The following is a 19,167-nucleotide window of genomic DNA, read 5'->3' as shown; positions in this document are numbered from 1 at the left end:
CTTCAACTGTTTATCCATTCTTTAATTCAACAAATTTGTATTGATCCTTTATACCAGGCTCCAGATACTTTAGTAAATTCAATAAATATCAATAAACTCTACATATATTTATGAGGCATTAACTACACACAAGACAACCTACAGGTTGATGTGAGTTGTATAATCATCAGGGCCATTGAATAGCTGTTTCTGCCTCAAGGTTTGATGAAGGAGATATTTGGGAGAAAAATAAGGGCAAGAAGGATCTTGAAAGGTGTGTGGAGGTAGGATAGAGGGAAGAAAAATGTGAGGGAAATGCATACAATTGTGATTAAAAAGAGTTGATTACATTGGCCATTTATAGTCTTAGAGATTGATACCATATGTAGAAATGCTCTTCACTCTTCACTTACATTATTGACCTTTGGAAGGCAGGAGCTCAACTTGACATAGCTTAGAGGTATGTCAAATAGACACCTGGGTTTGGGTGTAGGTGATGTTGGGAAGGCTTTGGAAATAGACATTTGTAGCTGCTCAAAATCAGAATGTGAAAAAAAGGAGGAAGCAGTATAAATGCGGTAGAATCAAATACCAAGCAGGGTACAACCACTTTTTTCACAACAGGTGACACAGGGCCTCCTTGCCTGTTGTGACCCTTCAGGTTTTAGATTTCAGTCATATGGGGTTCCTGGGTGGCACAGTCTATTGAGCGTCCAACTTTGGCTCAGGTTATGATCTCGTGGTTCATGAGTTCAAGCCCACATCAGGTGCTGCTGTCAGCACAGAGCCTGCTTCAGATCCTCTCTCCCTCTTTCTCTGCCCCTCCCCTGCTTGTGCTCTCTCAAAAAATAAAACATTAAAAAAATTTCAGTCATATGAAAAAATGAAGAGAGGTGAATTCTACTCTTTATAATGCAGCCTTCCAATCCTGCTCCCACACAGGATTGGTGCCACAGTGAGGGGTCAAAGTCAAGAGTATGAACATACAAGTTTTGAACCTGGCTCTGACACGTACACTGTGTTTAACTTTGGACAAATCCTTTAACTTCCTGGGACTTTAGATTTCTCATGTCAGAACAGAACAACCTCTCAGCCAAGTAGTTCATAAGAGCATAATATTAGAATCAGAAAGGGCTATAGTGGTTTAAAATATATATTTTCAGCTGTATAAATAAAAGCCTGAGATGTAAAAGAAATATGTTAATTCTTAACTTCATTAATTCATAAGCTGTGTAATTCTCCCTAAGAACTTTGTGATTCCATCACATCTTTCAGCCAAGATTAGTCAAGGGCTGTCAGGTGGGCTCAGCTTCCTAAGACTTCATTATTATTAAAAATACACTTTGAGGAATTATCATAAATAATTAAAATAAATGTCAGTTATTTAAATAAATGAACAGGGGTGTCTGGGTGGCTCAGTTGGTTGAGAGTGTGACTTCAGCTCAGGTCATGATGGTAAGGTTTGAGGGTTCGGGCCCCACGTGGGCTCTGTGCAGACAGCTGAGAGCTTGGAGCCTGCTTTGGATTTTGTGTCTCCTTATCTCTCTGCCCCTCCCCTGCTCATGCGCTCTCTCTCTCTCTCTCTCTCTCTCTCTCTCTCAAAAATAAATAAACATTAAAAATTTTTTTTAAATAAATGAGCAAAGACTATATTCCTGTTTTTGCACAGAGTTTTCAGCATCTGTGAATTAAATAACATTCCTCATTCAATGCTGGGATTTAGCCTTGAGTAAATTCTATTCATTGTTCAAGTGTGTAATTTCCCTTTAATATGTCAGTGTAGAATTTATGCTAATTTTTACTGGAGTTAAGTGTTCATAGCAAAATGAGCTCTTTTTGAGCTCTTTTAATTTAATAATGGGAGAATGCACGGAAGCAGTTATTTAGTGGAAAGGGGCATTATTTATTTGTTTCTGGAATTTGGACTTTTCTTAAAATATTCATTATAGCACAAGGGCTATCATTTGCAGCAGGATGTAAAGCATGTGCTCAGCTGAAGCCCTGCACTTTACTTTGCATCTGCTACCTTTGCTTCTCCCCTTCTTCATGGTATCTTGAGACAGAATAATAGGTGATGTTTTCACATCAGGACAGAAAATCCAAGACCTCCGAGTAACAAGTATCAATTTCATTGACTTTATCTGTTCTCATTCTCAGAACGTTATGCTCTTGTTAGGGATTGAACTTGACCTAGGTTCTGAACATCCTGCAAACAGACTTGGTGACCTTACACAAATCTCAGTCAATCCTTCTACAACTTGTCTTTTAGAAAAGTTAGATTGGTTAGATTGGGGGTGGGTTATTAAGAAGAGGGATGTGATGTAAGCATTAATGTTATGAAATAATTACTGTGATTGAATTTTTTATCAAGTGTCTTGGTTTATTCGAAGATAACCAATATATGAATTCTTGTCTACACAATTTTTACAACTGGATCTCTCTCTGAAACGTACAAGAAAGGGCATGGCATAAAGTCTCTAAGGATGCTAACTATAGTGAAAGAACTATAAAATGGCAAATCCATTTATGCTATGGTTCTCAGAGTGTGGCCTCTGAGCCAGCAGCATCTGGAGGACCTGGGAACTTGTCCAAAATGCATATTTTTGGCCCCAGTCTAAACCTACTAAATCAGAATCTCTAGAGGTGGGATCCAATAGTTGTGCTTCTCTAAGTTTTCCAGGTGATACTTAACAAGCTATAGTTTGAGAACCATTAATTTATAGCATTCTACATATTCTGGTATGTTCTTTTGTTGAACTAAGCTGAATAACATCTGACTTGGCTATATTGTTACATTTACTTTGTTCTTCATTTACTGGTCTTTTTTCTCATGGGTTCTGTGACTCTTATAACTAATCTTAAAATGAATGTTTCCTCTTAAAATAAGTGTTTCCTCCTGAAAATAATATTTCCTCTTTATCTTTGGCTGCTAGGAAGCTCAGAGCCAAATTTGAGGCCTTGTACAAGATCTCACGGCCTCCTTCCTAGTTCTCTTTTTATTTTCTAACCTTATTGTCCCTTTGCCCCAATTTCCCCACACTATTACGTTACATGTTGAGTATTTTGAAAGATCATGATTAAATAAGCAAATTTATTAGGTGACAGGAGTAATAAATGCATATATCTGATATGATCCCCTGGTGTCAGTTCTCAGTGTGTTTATTTTATGTACAAACTGAAAACTTCATTTGGGATATCCTTGAGAGAATCTGTAAGATGCAAGCTTAAATATCCAGACTCATTTTATCTGATAGCTCCTACATATTGACATCTTTCTAGTATGAAGTGATCCATTAACTTAAATACATTGAAACCGAGAAGTCCTATTTACTTCTTAGAGGCACTAATGGTAGTGAAATTTTTCATCAAGGATTCTCTCGCCATCAAAGTCATTTTTTTTTGACATTGCAAAATCACCTCTACCTAATGGCTTTATTAACACATTGAGAGCCAAAATGTGATTGTAAAAGAGGGATTTTTCTTACAAGTGCTTTTACTTAAGATGGGTAATGTTAAAGGTTGTATAGAATTTCAGCTTTCAGGGACATTCACACATACAGCACCCACTGCTTGGGATGGCTCTGACACATTTTGGCAGCAATGCTATAATTAACAGAGTCAGAATGGAGCCTGATGTCAACCATATAATATGGATCACCAAAGCCACCCCCTTTCATTTAACGTATAGGTGTCACTCACCTCTAGCAGTTCTTAATTATGTCAGATCTGTGCAGCAAACAACAAATAGTTAGGGGAGGATTCATCCTCCTGTATATTTTGTAATGAAGCTTGTGAGCCTGCTAAATAATTAAAATAAACAAATGAAGACTAATTTGCTTACTTTTAATTTTTACCCAATCTACTTTAGTTAATAATTTACAAGGTAAAAATGAATAGAAGATCAAAATGACTTCCCTTCTGGCTCGCATGTCAGCGTGATGGTGGAGAGATTCTGCCTTATTGACTGCTCATTTGTAGTAGAAATAACCCCAGAGAAAACAGTGTTCAATGTGAACCAGGCTTTAATAAAAGGAGCGGCAGACTCCGGAGGTTTTTTTCTATTTCCATATAATCCCAGGATCATTTGTCTGGAGCTGTTTTTGAATTATTCATACCAACAGTAGCTCTTTCAAATATTAGATGTGAACAGTTTCTATGGTACAGTTTCACAGGCAGCGTCTTTTTTTGCTGGCATTTTAAAAATAGAACTTTTTTTTTTCCTATTCCAGATTGCTCTTGGGTGCTTCCAGGTGGGGTTGTATTATTAGCAAAACATTAAGAGGCTGTTTGGGGGCTAATTCTAAGACTTCTCCAGGTGAAAGAGGAAGAGAACAGAGAACTATAATGAGAATGTGATATTTCTGAGAAAGTGTTATTCATTTTAACTGGGCTTTTGAAAACCCTAGCACAGTCCTGTTGTAAGCATTGTTCAGGAGAGTGGAGTTACCATTTATTCTCATTCACTGCACTCTTAAATAAATTGGATTGAAGGGATTTATTCCGCTGATCCTATTGTTCTTATGCCCCATTTGACCCCAAGCTTTGAGTCTGTGTTTTGCAGGAGAAAACAAGCCTCTTTACCGAGGTCTCACAGGGCAGGGAGATGCTCTTTCTCCTACTTCTCCTGTCACTTCTCCCCACCCTTCACTTTATACCCCAGCCATTCCAAAGTCCCTTAAGTTCTCCACTCACCATGAAAGTTCTTTTGGTATCTTTTCTTTGCACTTGCTATATTTGCCTAAAATGCCAGCATGTCTTACCCACTGACACCTTGATTCTCTCTACTATTACGTATGTCCTCATCCTTTAAACTTAGGTTAAAGTGCTCATTTCCTCCCCAGAACTGGTAACTGATTGCCTGGATTAGAGAATTTCCCCAGAAATAAACTCTGAGTCAGCAATTTGAGTGCAAGTAGTATTTTGGGAAGTGATTCCAAGAAGTACTGGTAGGAAAGTGCGTGAGAAGGAAGTGAAGGAAGCCAATGGAAGGTATATTATAAGCAGTTTACTGTGGGCAATTGAGACTGGAGCCTGCTTCGGGACTCTGGGAGCCAGTGCAGAGTTAGGCCACACAGGGAGAAGCCAGCTGAATGATATCCTCTTGTTCCCATCTGTCACTGGCTGAGGACAGAGGACTGCTCCTGGAGGTACTGAATCCTTGTCACTTCTGGCCTGTGCCTGGCTGTGAAAAGAAGACTGGTGGAGAATTGCAGATGCATTCAGTAGAACGCATAGATATGTGCTAGAGCAGTGAGAACCAAGGGGATATGTGTTAGGAACCAGTACATCTATTGCATTGCCCTTGCTACACACACACACACACACACACACACACACACACGTGCTGTGTTTCTGTATGTTGAGGGTAAGGAACTGCTTCTTATTCATCTCTGTGCCTTCCGTATCCTAGTATAATGCCCAGCACACCATAACTATGCAGTGAACATTTGTTGAAGCAGCAAGTGTGGAATGATCGAGTGAGTCTATTAGGCAGACCCACCCTCAGCTTTTATTTCTGATGCCTCCTTATAAGCACACTCTACCCATCATTAAGGCACCTTCCTCTCCTGCCTACCTACTCAGTCCTCAGAGAGAGTCACTCCATATATCAAACAACTACCTTGGTGCTTTTATAGTTCTGCTTTTAGAGGAATATTCCATCCCCTACTCTGAGATGTGCCTACTCTATTAAGGCCTTTACTCTTTTTTATATGAGAGAAGGTGGAGGAGAGAGGGGGAGAGAGAGAGAGAGAGAGAGAGAGACAGAGAAAGAGAGAGACAGAGAGAAAGAAGGAGGGAGAGGGAGAGAGGGAATGAAAATCTTAAGGAGGCTCCACACACAGTGCGGAGCCTGACACGGGGCTGGGTCCCACGACCCTGGGATCATGACCTGAGCTGAAATCAGGACGCAGATGCCCAACTGACTGAGCTACCCAGGTACCCCCTCTGTCAGGCCTTTTCAAATGAGGTAGTGAAGTGGTGGGGGAGCTCTATGGGAAGATGCTGGGGAGTAGAATTGGTGCCAGGGTTTTAGTTCCCATATTGCCTTCCACTTTCTTCCTCTCACACACCAAAGTTGGGTGGCAGACACCCCCAGAGCCCTGCTCTTTTTAAAGGAGCAGAATCTCTCTTCCATTAGGAGGTTTGCTCAAATTCAGGGCAAAGAGAAGAGGTCCCTTTCCTGAAAACAGTAATCTTAGCCTAGTGGTCTGGGAAGCCCACACCCATCCTCTGTATGTGTCCTTCCTGAATGCCAGTCCACTTTGTGTTTTGGGTGGAGGGTCTCCTGCCATGAGTCCTGAATCCAGCCTACTTGGCCTATGCCTTTTAGTTTGGTCTGATTGGCTTGGTTCTGTCTTCAGAATTTCTGTAGCCACCCACCTGTGTTTTCTCAAAGCACTTTCCCCCACTGTGATGTCCAGCCTATCTTTGTCTCTCCATCTTCTTTGTAATCCTGAGAACTGGGGGGAGTTCTTGGGGGACTCCAGAAGCCTGGGGGGAGGAGTGCAAAGAATAAATAGGAATAATCTCTCCCCAACCCCAATTTCCATTATAGTAAGGAAGATAGAAATAGAAGCAAATAATTACATCATAGTCTGGTAAATCCAACAATAGCTTCAATGAATTAATAATTTGCTTACAAACAGCATATGGAAATTTCAATATTTCTTTATCTCCTACCTTGTAGAAAAGAATCTATTGCAAAGAGATGAGATAAGGCAGCATGTTGTAGGTTACTCATTTTTGGAGAGCTGTCAGGGCCATTTTGTGCAAAGGCGTAAAGGTAGGTAGTGAGGTAGAAGAGACACCAAACTAGGAACACACAGGTCTGGGAGTTAGTTTTGGCTTTGCCAGATTTCAGCTGTATAAATATTATAAGTCATTTACTCACAATGAGCCACATCAAATGTAAAATAGGATGTCTGTTCTTTTTCTCATAGTACTGTAATGTAGGTCAGTACAATAATGGTTTGATAGAGTTATGAAAATTATGCATAATTGGATATAAACTTTAAGGAAAAGAAAATAAAAATCTTACCATGCATCCTAAAAGTCTATCCCTTAATGGCAGAGTATAGAAATTTTCTGTAGAATATCTCTTAATTAACTTTTCTTTAATCAACTCCCCAAATAACTGTAACTCTCTACTTCCTCTATAAAATAACCTAACAGATGCCAACAGCACAGTGAAGATTTCAGGGTTATAATGCCTATGAATGTCTGCTACAACTGTTTGAGTTGTGTGCTCGCAAGAGTCCTGGTTACCATGTCTATTCATTCCAGTTCATTCTTTTATTCAGTAGATACTTGATCATCTACTCCAGACTGGGTATCATTTCAGGTACTAGAGATGTGGCAATGACCAGTGTCCACTGTATTCTAGTTGTATTTAATATTATAATTATGTAATTTAGTTAAAATATTTCATCAACTAACTAATGAAAAATAAGTGTGAAAGAATTGCTGATTTTTATGAATATTCGGTTAAAAAGTTATAATGGGCATCTGTCCTACTATCCAAGATCTTTTAAATTCCTTCTTAAACTTAAAAAAATTTTTTTAATGTTTATTTATTTTTGAAAGAGAGAGAGAAAGACAGTGTGAGCGGGTGTGAGGGGCAGAGAGAGGGAGACAAAGAATTTGAAGCAGACCACAGGCTCTGAGCTGTCAGCCCAGAGCCCAACGTGGGGCTTGAACTCGCAAACCATGAGATCATGATCTGAGCCAAAGTCAGACACTTAGCCAACTGAATCACCCAGGCGCCCCTAAATTCCTTCTGATGTTTCCATTTCTCTTGTGACTTTGGATGTGCCAGTCAGGTGCCCCTGTAACTAATGGACATGAGATTGGGTGTGGGGCATCTATTTCGTGTTGAGGTTCCAGAGTTAGCTGTGGTGGCAGTTTCCTCAGCTCAGTTCTGTAGCGTAATTCCTGAAAATTTGGTTTATAGCTACTTGTATATCTTCTCCCTCTCCAAATTCTGCATCTCCAAATATCTCTTAATAAATTCCTTTTCTTAATGAATCGGTCATAATGAATCCTGTTGTTTGCAACTAAGAACTTTACTCATTACAAATCCTTTGGAAAGATTTTTAAAAACTAAGCTTCAAAACATGCACACACACACAAACACACTGTCAAATTGGTTGTAGGCAAAACAATGTGCAACATTAAGGGGATGATAAAAATCATTAGAAATATTTCACTCTCAAATTGCTTCACAGTTTTTTTCTTATTAGTTTTGGTCCCACTTTAAAGAAATCTAAATTGGAAATCAGTGCTCTGGCATTGCGGGTGTGGGACTCTAGTTAGTGCATCCATGCTCAAAGAAAGGCCTTTACTCACCATCAAGGGGTAGAATATTGATGTACATTGATAAGTTTTTATTTAAAATAAAATATTTAAATTATTCATGAATCACTTTTGATAATTTTCAACTTTTGATCACTTTGATCCACCAACCTTTTGTCAGGTGCAGAGACTTCTATACACTTTGAGGCATGTGAGCTTGGACATCATGTCCAAGGAGGAGCCTCCTCCTTACGCCCCACTGTTGGCTTCTTTGGGCCTCTGCCTCTCAGGCAGTTCTAAGGGCTTGGCCTATGTCTTTCAGCAAGGCTTCCTTAAACTCCAAGATGCCCTTTCAGGACTGATACCTCTGGTAACTCCTTTGGTTGAAAATCTCTCTGAAGCTATAATGAGGTCAGGTTGTCTCTGGACAGGGTGTCATTTAGCATTGTGGTGTCATAGGTGTAGCCAGTGGCCATGTTAAGCACTCACTGTCCTCTAATACATAAATAGATTTCTTATTTCCTCACATCTTTTCCTTCTATTGTTCTTTCCTCTCTCTGTCTTCTCTCCTTTTCCTTTATCTCCCTCTCTTTCATTTGACTTTCTCCTTCACATTTGTCTCCCTCACTCTCATTTCAGCCTTTCCCTCCTTGTTTCCACACTTCCCCCCTTTCCAAGCCAGTGCACCTGAGATCCTGGTAGGAAATGAAGCAGAAATTCCCTTCATTGAACACGAGGGTACAGTTTCTGTGGTAATCTTTGCTGAATGATGCTTCTGTCTGCTGTTCAATGAAGGGCAGCAACTAATCCATCATTTTTTCTTGCCAAACATTTAGATAATATAGGTCCCACCTTACACCTCCATGAACTTTACAGAAGACCACATGTACTCCTTCTAAAATATTAACACTGTCTTTGTGTAGTCTTTGATGGTATCACAGAAGAAAAGATTTGAATTTTTAAACTAGATGGTTTTTATCTAAACTTTTGACATGAGAAAATAAATTGTGTGGATGAATTTCCAGTCACTCAGGCAAATTTTAATGTGCTAATTTTAATTTGCCATTTTAAAGGATTACTGTAGAAACTGAATATCTTAAGGCTTTAAAATACACAAATCACTTGAAATTCTATAAAACAGCTAATATTTTAGGTAAAATAAAATAATAATTAATTTATAGTTTTTTAAAGTAACATTATTACACATTTAGCCAAACTAACAACAGTACAGACACCAGACTGGTACTCAGTGAACATCTACTACATGATTGTAGATCATCTCTGAGGTAGTGAAATTTGCCTTTTCTGGCTAGTGTTAAAATTACCCAACCTATTTTGAAAATTGAGCTGTAGCCATACATATATACCTGAAAGGAATGCCAGAGACACTGAACACATGCCATCTCATTTCTAAATATATACACATATTTAGCACTCTTTATGCATTTTAACAGCCTCCTGATTTTATCTAATTCCCTACATGTTTTCATCAAATATTTCTTAAGCCCTGCTATGTGCTAGATCTTAGAAATGAGAGATATCTAAGACAAAACTGGATTCTGCCTTGGAGGAGCTTCTAATATTATTGGGAATATTGAATATGTTTGCAAGAAATGAATAAAATGGCCAGTTCAAGTGAATGTCACAGAGGTGTGAAGAAGTAAGAGATAGCCGTGAAGATTTCTTGAAAGAAGTGGGCATTGACAGGGGCCCTGGGCTGGGGTTAGAAGGTATTGAAGGTTCCAGTGCTAAAATAAAACTGCAAAAACCAGTGCCATGGTCAACAAAAAGACGTGCAAGGATTTTGAGCCCATCCAGGAGTTGGTAACTTATAAAGACTCATCTCCCAACCTGGCTACCAAATGGAAGCTAGCAAGTGGCTATTTCCCATTTTCTTTTGTCTAAATAGCAAAAAAATTTTTTAAACTAATAGATACTTTCTACCAACGGACTCAGTGTTCAAACTAGCAGATAATCCAAAAGTCAGTTAAAATTTGGCTTTGTACTGTGCTGCCAGATCTTTGCAGTGGCAGATTTACCTTCCTAATTGTGTTTTGCTTAGTCTAATGTTGAACTTAATTTGTATTCCCTGAACACGCAAAGGCTGGACAGTTCCAGAGAGGAGGATGAGATTGAGGAGAAGAAGTGAAGGGAGAAGGGTTGTTGTTCAGGGAAGCTGGCTCAGAATTTGGAATTTGTCACACATTGTTTGCACAGTGGACCATCCTCTCACAGGTAATTACAATCAACTGACCAGAATTGTTTTACAAGTTGTGGTAGTCTGTTCAAAATCACTTGTTTATAAGTGGCTTTCTTCAAAATTTATGAGTCTAAGTTTCATGTCTCTTGCCTCTGTCCTGTATATGCTTATTTCTGATGATTGTCTTTATTTTCTTCAGTAAAAACACACATTTTATAATGTCTCTGGTCACAGGAAGCCTTAGGCAATATTATTGTGTAAGCAAATATTTATCTTTATACAATGTGAGTAATGAACTCATTCTAACCTATTAGTAGGTATGAGGTAAAACCATGCAGGCATTCTCTGAAAGATTTTTTAAAAATAGGTGTTATAGCCATATAATCTTAGTTTAAAAATATATATATATATATATATATATATATATATATATATATATATATATATATATATATATATCTATGGGAATTTATATAGATATAAGTATGTATAAAGGTAAAAGATAACAATTTCTCTCCTGTCCTTGTCTACCATCTGCATGATCCCTGTGGCGCCTCATACAAATAACCACTGTCACTAGGTTTTTGTGTATTCTTCTGATTCTAAACAATTACAAGAAGTCTTGTATATTCAGAGTAGTGAAGCTTCCCTAGTGATGTCATTAGCCTTCCTTCCTTGGTGATTGTCTACAAGGAAAGTTTCAGGAACTCTTAGAACCCAAATCTGACCTGAGTTTTATAATGAGTAAAACAAAAAACAAACAAATAAAACAAAAAAAACCCAGTTATATTTGTTTACATGAGTTCTTACTTTAGGATGCACAGATCGTAGAATTCAGGGATCTTTGAACTTAGATGGGAAATACACAGTTTTATTTTTACTAACTTCTGTCTGAAATTAAACATTCTCTTTAATTGTGAATGTAAGCAAAACCATAGTAGAATTGGCAGTACCTGTGTCTTTGTTACTTAAAAAAGCATAAATATAATCCATAAATATAAGCATAAAAAAGCATAAATATAATGTCACATTATAGCCATTGCAAATATTCCAAAACATCATTTATACTCATCATTATATTGAAATGATGAAGTTAATTATATCTACTGCTAGTGTTCTAAAATTTGTATCCAGGATTTATTTTAATCCAGTATGGTAAGACACACAGACGTCGAAATGGCTGTCATAAAAGAATAAGTTTATGCTCACCAATCTCTAGTAATAGAAGGCATGCCACACCATGCAGGGCCATATGTGGAACATCTGGATTGGTTAGGAGGCAGAAGGAGAGAGGGGAGAGCATGGCCCAAAGCCTTTATTGGGGTTTTTAAGGGAAAGGATGGGCAAGGCAGGGATAGGTATACTGAGTAAATTTAGGATTGGGTAGCTTGAATAATTTTAGCAAGCTCTGGGCAATAGAAGCAGTCCCTAGTTGTCTTGTACGTGGCCTGGGGTTATTTTGGGTAGGGAGAATATTGGCTTGGTGTGTGATGGCTCCTTGATAAAGGAGATGGTTGAGGGTGTTGGCTCTGGATTGGTTGGCTTGCATATCAAAGTTGTGCTTTTAGGGGAGTACTTTGCTATCTCTAGGAATTACCTAGCCCTGGAAGGGGCTCTCCAGGATTAAGTTCCCAAATGCCAGAGCATCAAAAATACAGAAAATAATTACACTCAATACAGGTAGATATTTATTATTTAATGTGGTAATAATGAAGCACAGGTACTACATAATTACAGTTGTGCTTTTAAAAATATTTTAGTGATTATATATCATTCTAATTAGCTTCTAAGGACCCTCTGTACTTTATTTTCTGTATCTATGAACACTGTTCTCAGGAGATCATAGTCTTCACCAGACTGTTAAATTGTCCACAGCTCAAAGATGTTAGGCTCCAAAGAGAGATTGGGTTCTTAACTTACTGATTCTCCTGCATGTTCTATTTTTCTTTCTTGTGGATTTAAGTTTGTCCAAACTTAGGACTGGAACAAGTAATTGAAAGAGATGCTGCCTTGGCCCTACCACCAAGACCCATACCTTCACCTGCTCTTAACCCTCCCCTACCTGACCTTGTGCTAAATGGAAGAGAAATTCATTATGGCTGTGATTTATTGAACACTTGACACATGCCCAACACAATTCTATACATTTTTATGTATTATCTCATCTGCTTCTCATGGCCATTCTATGAAGTAGATATGGTTATTGCCATCATTTTACAGGTGAAGAAACTTAGGCATGGTGTACATATAACCTGCCCAAGGTCACACATCAGTGACAGAGCCATATTTTTTTTTCATTTTATTTATTTATTTATTTATTTATTTATTTATTTATTTATTTATTTTAATATATGAAATTTACTGTCAGATTGGTTTCCATACAACACCCAGTGCTCATCCCAAAAGGTGCCCTCCTCAATACCCATCACCCACACTGCCCTCCCTCCCACCCCCCATCAACCCTCAGTTTGTTCTCAGTTTTTAACAGTCTCTTATGCTTTGGCTCTCTCCCACTCTAACCTCTTTTTTTTTTTTCCTTCCCCTCCCCCATGGGTTTCTGTTACGTTTCTCAGGATCCACATAAGAGTGAAACCATATGGTATCTGTCTTTCTCTGTATGGCTTATTTCACTTAGCATCACACTCTCCAGTTCCATCCACGTTGCTACAAAAGGCCATATTTCATTTTTTCTCATTGCCACGTAGTATTCCATTGTGTATATAAACCACAATTTCTTTATCCATTCATCAGTTGATGGACATTTAGGCTCTTTCCATAATTTGGCTATTGTTGAGAGTGCTGCTATAAACATTGGGGTACAAGTGCACCTATGCATCAGTACTCCTGTATCCCTTGGATAAATTCCTAGCAGTGCTATTGCTGGGTCATAGGGTAGGTCTATTTTTAATTTTCTGAGGAACCTCCACATTGCTTTCCAGAGTGGCTGCACCAATTTGCATTCCCACCAACAGTGCAAGAGGGTTCCTGTTTCTCCACATCCTCTCCAGCATCTATAGTCTCCTGATTTCTTCATTTTGGCCACTGACAGAGCCATATTGAAGTTGGAGAGTGTGGCTGCAGTTCCCACATCTTGTACACTGAATACATTATGCTTGAGATACAAGCAAGATTGTGATCCATGCTCTAAATATGTGTACCAGAAAGAGTGTTTTCTCTTGCCACGACGCCATACTGATTAACTATTGGAACTTACAAAAGCTTGGAAGCCAATCTCAGTGCAAGTATGGAAGTAGTTAATTGCTGGGTCCAGGAGGCTTTAAGTCTATGATAAATATTCAAGGTGATTTAGAAAAAGAAAATATGGAAATGAATTTAAGGTGTGATTAAACTATGTTTCTCAGTGAATCAATTGGCAAGCTAGATTCACCCTTTGAACCTCTTTGAAATTTACTCCATGTAACTTACAAGGGCCATAAAAGTTCATAGTAACTGAGTCATATCAAAAGCTTGTCCCTGATTGCTCTATCAGAGTCATGATCACTTCTGGCTTTTTTGCTACAAAAAGAAAGAAACCCCAGTCTCTAGCCAGACTTTTTGCTTCCTTACTGACCTGCCTTTTACAGTATTTGATTTGTATAAATCAGATATTTGTAAAGTAGGCAGTGTCCATTTATTCTTTGCTACTGAGGTTCAGGTACATTGTATTATTGTTTTGAAAGTATAAGGGGAAAGTACGTTCATACTCTTTCAATCAAGCTTTGCCTTATTGTATCAGCCTACTATAATTAGGCTGGGATTCAGCTACATGAGTCAGAAAACTCAAAATAATGGTGTGTTATATACAATGGAGGCTTATTTTTCTCTAGTCATTCCAAAGAGGTTTTGGAGTGTACACTGTTTATGTATTTCTCAGATTTTGGTTCCACTATCCTTACATTTGGCCCTTGAATTTAGGGTCTACAGTGGCTGCTAAAGCTCCAGCAATGACATCTTTCTTCCAGGGAACTGGATGGAGACAAAGAGAGCAATGAGTGTCTGCAAGCAGTGTTTTAAATGAAATCTATTGCCACATAATACTGGTGCTTACATCTTTTTGGGAAAAATTTGGCTCAAGTTCACTTCTAATCAAGGGAGACTGAGAAATGTACCAAGCTGAAAATTAAGTGTTCTACAGCTATAGAAGAAGGGGAAATGGATATAGGCATGCAGTTAGCAGTCTTTGCCATGTATACTATTTGGATGTCTTCATTATGATTGAAGCATCTAGGGCAGCATACCCTAAGCTCAACTGCCTTGTGAGGAAAATAAATCTTCTGGACATACATGTGCAAGCCCAAATATATAGTGTGATTATAGCACATATCACAGTGTTAAGGTGTTAGCCCTCCAGATAGCACATCATGTTGACAAGATCTTCTGAATATAAACTCGCAACTCAGGGACCACCTCCAAGGGTAGTAATTCTGGGTACTGTGTGTCAATGGGAGGTTTGGGGATGGCAGAACTTTCTGGGTTATCCCTCAGATTTTATCACACAGGCAATTACATATTCTGTCTGAACACATTTTCAGTTACAACAGAAACTATACTGAAACAGCCTCATTTTGGGAAGAGTGGGCTATTGTTAAATTTTGTTAAAGTACATTTTGTAAAATATAACATCTATTTGCTTTGTTATATTTTGCGTACGTGTCTTTGGAAGTCTTTGGAGTTTTACAAGTGTCTCATGCATTCATTTGAGTCATTGGCTCATTTTCCCACTTTTCTGATTTGCAAAGAAATAATTTTATTGATGCTTTACTCCAGCAGGTGGAAATGAAAACAGCATCATGCAATGCAGGAAGGAGTTGCTAAGCAACCATTTTCAGTGTTAAAAAAATTCCAAACAAACCTTCCTTTTAAATGTCTGCAGCATGTAAAAAATTAGACAACTTTCCATCCAACTTTAAATGAACTCACACAACTTATAAAAATTACATCATACTTTTCTGTTTCCTACGCTTGTAACTTTCATCAACAATGCCACAATCTTCAAAGGTGCAATTTTAGACCTGGGTCAAACTAACCATGGAACACAGAGAATACAGTTAGAATTCCTTAGCTATGGCTTTTCCAATCTGACATCCATCGGCACAAGATTCTTGTAATCCATTTTCTATGTTCTTTGAGTTAAAATTATGTTAGCAAAAGTCTTGGGTGCTTCTGAAAAGCGGATTCTTTGCTGGCACCGGATTGTAGTTAAACTTTAATGTTAGCTCCCTCACTTCCCAAAATAAATTAAGTGGTCTGATGTGAGAGAATTAGTTCAGGAATTTGGAAATATTACTCTTCTTAGCACCAAGTGCAACACATAATTGGGGGGCATTTATATATGTATTTATTAGTTCTGCTGCTGTGTGATGGCAGGTGGATGCTTTCTTAGGTTTCCAGGAATACTTTATGCAAAGGGAGACTGAATGACTCCATCTAACCAGTCTGTAGTTGATTTTAAGACCCACAGAGGCTCAGCATTCTTCCTAGAAGATGGAAGAATATTTTGATACTCAAGATATGCTCCCCTGGCATGACTTCCTAGAGGTCATTGGAAATGTCTCCTGGAAAGTTGGGGCGGATCCTGGTGCCAAGAGACATGTGTATGATACATGTGAAAATGATGGGAACTTACCCCTAACCATACCATAAAATTAAATTCCGTAGGAGGCAACCACAATACAGTAAAATCTAGGTTTGTGAGCATAATTCGTTCCAGAAACATGCTTGTAATCCAAATCACTTGTACATCAAAGCAAATTTCAAGAAACATTGGGTCAATTTTGATCATTTGACATTGGGCATCATGTACTACTCGCATTGCAAGACATTGCTCATTTATCCAGTTAAAATTTATTAGAAATGTTTGCTCATTTTGCAGAACACTTGCAGAACAACTTACAATCCAAAGTTTTACTGTATTTCCTAGTCTGGCTGATGGTCTTGCACATACAGGCAGCCTTTGGTCAAACTGGGAAGTGGCAGAGTTCATCTTTGACCCCTGTTTTTTTCCTCTGTTTTATCAGGTGAGGACATTCTGGTTGCCTAAAATCCTAGCACAGGTATCTCTTACCATCTAAACATAAAAGACCACTGGATCCAGCTAGTGAGAAATTCTTGTATATCTATAGCTCTTTATAAAATGAGTTTTTACATTCCTTATGTCGTTTGCTTCAATAGCAATCCTGTCAACAAGGCAAGCCAGAATACTTTCTTTACATTTTTTAACAAGGAAAACAGGTCATCTATTTGATGGAGCTTGAATTCCCCACTTTCAGTTTAGAGTTTTTGCCACAGCATTGTAATTCACAATTTCTCTGTCTTTTGTCTCTTTCTCAGTGGGCTCTGAATTAATTAATGCATTAAAATAAATATATTAGGTTAATTAATACATTAAAGCTTATTTAAAAAATTGAGTTAAGTTTTCAGTGGGTCATAACTTAAAGCATTGTCCTTACAGGTAACATTTGAATCTCAATCTTGCAATATAATGCCATGCTTTAAAAAAGCCAATAAAGGTGAGAATTTCAGGTGTCATGAATTCTTTAGAAGACAGAAGATGGTATTTTCAAGCAGAATTCTTGAATTCATTAATCAGTCAATATTAATTGAGTTTCCTTCATGTGACAGGCCCTGGTATTACAATAGCAAACAAAACAGACATGATCCCTACTTTCATGAATCTTATATCTCAGGAAGCTCATTTGTGTTCACAAAACAAATTTTGTCTTCATCCAAAGCTATCTCTGATGTGAAGGCCTGGGTAAGATGATTGGATCCTGGTTATGACAGAGAAGAAGAGGAGAAAAGACAAGAGATAAAACTTTATTTTACAGGGCTCTAAACTATTTTGGGATCCTTATTGTTTTCAGAGAAGTTTTGCATTACCTGGATGGAATAGAGCAGGCAAGACAGATAAGGAAGACTGGTGGATGCTATCAGTAAAATCCTTAGGCTTAGAGAGAGAATAGCCTTTTAGTTCATTTTATTTTTTTCATTCTGGAAATGTGCATGGCCTCAGAGAAGAGGATGCAGTGCAAGCTAGAGGATGTCGATCTTGTTGAGGGAACAGGTTGTGAGACCAACCAGTCCTGCTTGAGGCCCATCTGTAGAAGATGCCTACTGTTTTGAATCCCGGCTTACTCATCTCCTTTCACTGTGTACTGTGAGCTTGAGTGGGGATGCTTCAGAGAGGAAGATTAGAATGAGAATGAACTTGAAGAAGCTTTTTGAAGGAAGTCCTTCTAAAACATGAACCAGCAAAGAGCAGAGACTCCCACATATAGTCTTCCTATAGTGTACACACTATTTAATTTGCAAGTGATTTACAAGTGATTAATGGTTTTAAAACCTTTTGTCAGTTACACTTGTGATGTAAAATTTTAAAATAAAAACTCAGTGAAATATAACTGTGGTTCCCCATCTACCACAACCACCAGTACAAAGTGATCTTAGAAATGGTTTCATTGGTCATAGCTGACTGTACATATGTTTTAACAAAACCATCAGATTTTGAGCAGACATATAAATGACTGACTTTTTCACAGCCTCTAAGTGCATTTGTTATTTCATCCATGAGATTAGTAATAGCACACTCTGCACATCTTCCTCTCATTGTTGCATGAAATAGCTTATTTCTAACATTACAGACAGTTGCTGGCTGAACTATTAGTTTGATTTATCTTCAAATAACCTGTTGGTTATTACTACTCTTAAAATATTTTGAAGCCTTATGTTAAAAACAAAATCCAAACACTGTCCCCCCAACCCCTGCCAAAAAATTTTAGTTTAACAGAGTCAGTGGATCCAAATAGCTGAAGTTACTCTTGCATGAGGATTATTCTCAGTGCCAGACTGGCCAAGCTCTCACAATGATCCTGATAGTAATTATGGTATAATATCCAACTTTTACTTTAAAAAATACTCATATAACATTTTTCAAGGACACTGTGACACTGTACTGATCTCTTTTCATGCATTACTTCATTCAGTCCTCATTTTGGCTATATAGCAGAGATACTTTTGGTATTCCTGTCTTATGATTGAGGAACCAAGGCTCAGATGGTTAAGAAAAAAAACACCTCGTTGCAACTTGTCAAAGAACATATAATTTAGAAATAAATGTTGAATGTGAGTCTAAATAACCCTAATGCCCATGTTTTTAATCACATCATAGCTCTAGCAAGTTGTTAGAATAAACAGGAATAAAGACAGGCATTGGGAGCTTTGGCTTGTTGCCCCATTACCTTTTAAGGTCCTGAGTCTAGCTTAGATTACTGGGGCCCAATTGTACTCCTTGAACTTGATGGTTATTTAGCGAGTTAGATTCAGTGGATATATAGAGCAAAGGAGGGAGTAGCCCTGAGGTGTTTAGCTATCTTCAAATGTGGTTTAGAGAGGGTAAGATATGAAAATTCCAACCTGTTTGAGATCATCCATTGTCAGGCCAGCACACCTCAGCAGCTCACCATCTGGTTCAGTATTTACAAGTAGATAGTTTTCCACCATTTCCAGAACTGACTTTCTGAATGTACTTTGGAGACTCAATTCTAGAAGGAAGGTTGCTTTATGTCAGCAAGTGGTTAGCAACATTTCTTGGTGCCCAGATATCTTTGATCATCTGATATACCCTGTGATCTTCCACCTTAGAAAAAGATCCATAACACGCTTACACACAACTTATTATTTATAATGTTAGGTCATTC

General features: G+C 38.1%; 1 protein-coding gene and 1 long non-coding RNA gene across 2 annotated transcripts in view; one reads left to right on the top strand and one right to left on the bottom strand.

Annotated features, from left to right (window-relative positions):
* The window catches only part of IQCJ (IQ motif containing J), a 200,615-nt gene that overhangs the window by 79,339 nt on the left and 102,109 nt on the right, over window positions 1–19,167 (top strand). The gene's annotated exons all lie outside the window — the stretch shown is intronic.
* Window positions 4,935–8,687, bottom strand: LOC132683315 (uncharacterized). Its single transcript, XR_009612162.2, has 3 exons — window positions 8,443–8,687; window positions 6,361–6,471; window positions 4,935–5,161 (listed from the first exon to the last, which is right to left on the bottom strand). It is a non-coding gene; the product is annotated as an uncharacterized LOC132683315 (long non-coding RNA).

The sequence above is a fragment of the Panthera onca genome, chromosome C2 (assembly GCF_046562875.1).
Source record: "Panthera onca isolate mPanOnc1 chromosome C2, mPanOnc1 haplotype 2, whole genome shotgun sequence".
NCBI classification, from domain to species: Eukaryota; Metazoa; Chordata; class Mammalia; order Carnivora; family Felidae; genus Panthera; species Panthera onca.
The sequence above is the reverse complement of the archived record's forward strand: the minus strand, read 5'-3'. Positions and strand labels throughout refer to the sequence as shown.